Raw genomic sequence first — 1824 nt, 5'->3', positions numbered from 1 at the left:
GGCTCGCTCATCAAAAAGTAACATAGCGTAACATGATGAAGAAACTAGCTTCATATTTCACGCAAATAAATGCCCTTTATCTGTTCCTTCTTCTTTTCGCACCCTGAAGACAACGGGCAAAATCAACTGGAAACGATAGGAAAATAAAGAAAGCGAAAGACCGGTGAGGAATGAGAAAAAAAAGGTAACGAGCACACGCTCTACAGAAACCGGAAGAAACCCCAACATTTTGGAAACGGAAAAGCGGAAGAAGGTGATGGGTGACATAACACCCCTGTATGATTGCGCCAGAATCAAGAGGAGAGAAAGAGTGAAAAGGAAAGAAAGAAAAGAATAATGAAAAAGGACACGAAGAAAGTGGACTGGGTAAAGAAGTAAAAAAACACAACAAGGAAGTAACGGAACGAAGCGATCAAGCGGAAGAAATGCACCAATATCATCACCGCAACAGCAACGAAATGCACCGAATGCCGAGGTAAGCAAAGGTAAGCAAGGACTTTCCAACTCCTCACAAACTATCTCGTCGAACAAATGGGAATAGCTTACAAAGGGGGATGACGACGGCTACGGCAGGAAGAATAAAACAATCCTTCACGTGGAAGATATTGTAACCGTTGTTTATCCTTTCCCTGGCAAACGTTGGCTGTGCCGATTGTGCTGGGAAAAGGCTTAAAAGGCTGTGCAGAACGATTTTTTGTTACACTTCTTAGCGCCTTTAAACAGTCCCTTACGCAAGACGGGGTTTTTGGGGTGAGATCTACCTAGAAGGATTTCTTCCGTCTTGATCACGCAACGCCTCAGGCTAGAAACGATTCATCCTTCCGGCGTTGGTCAACGGTCATCAGTTTCGTCGTGCTGCGACGACTTACAAGCAATTTATTGCGGTCAGCATCGCCTGAACTGAGCAGGATTGCTGGTTCCGGTTTTGTTGCATCGATCGCACTACTTTTAATAGGAGCTGTTCACTGCGTCCAATTTGCTGTACCTAATTCGTTCTATCCTGGAGGTGTTTGAAGAAGTAATAACGAGTCTCTGTACGAGAAGTGAAGGATCTTGATCACGGCACCAAACACTCATAATCAGGATTTTTTTTTTTTTGGACAACCACGTTTGGACGTGCTTAAGGAATGATCTAGTGATTGTCTTAAGCGTAATAATAGAAATATATAATAATAGACATATAATAGAAAATGATTATTGAAGGAGATTGGAGGCTACACGAAACTCTCTACTAATATGTTTTCGCTCAAGGACTTTCCTGCTCAATATCTGTATAATAATTTTGAATTAAGACAATGTCTATAGGCAATTTCGACCAAAAATCTTCTCTATCCTTCGATTGGTTTCTTTTGGTAAAAAAAAAACTCAAGAGAATTTCGAAATGACAACAATCATAGCTCAAAAAAGGAAGATCCTGGTCACGGTGCCTCAAATCCGCCTAACTATTAAGCCTTTCAAATCAATCCAAAATCAGCAATTTAATGCGCTCTAGTTCTCAAAAACGTTTCCTCCTTAAAGATACATTTTATGATCAGACCTCTAATCGTGACTTCTAACCAACGCCTTAACCTCCAATGCTCTACTTGGTTGAAGTTGTTTCATGCTTTGCAGTTTAATGCGATATTAAAACCAATCAACCGTTCTAATTTATCTTCCCAATCGGTCCCTCTATTGTCTAACGGTTCTGATCACTCTCAACCTAAACCTCGTTCTGCCGTGCATGGTTGATCAATTTTCTGCAGCCCACTTTTCCAGCGCATCCTTTGTTACATCCTTCCGATCAATATTATTTATTTCACTGCACTATTGCAAAGCACAATCCTT

The sequence above is a fragment of the Anopheles maculipalpis genome, chromosome 2RL (genome assembly GCF_943734695.1).
Source record: "Anopheles maculipalpis chromosome 2RL, idAnoMacuDA_375_x, whole genome shotgun sequence".
In the NCBI taxonomy this organism is placed as follows: Eukaryota; Metazoa; Arthropoda; class Insecta; order Diptera; family Culicidae; genus Anopheles; species Anopheles maculipalpis.
This window is presented reverse-complemented; position numbering follows the sequence as displayed.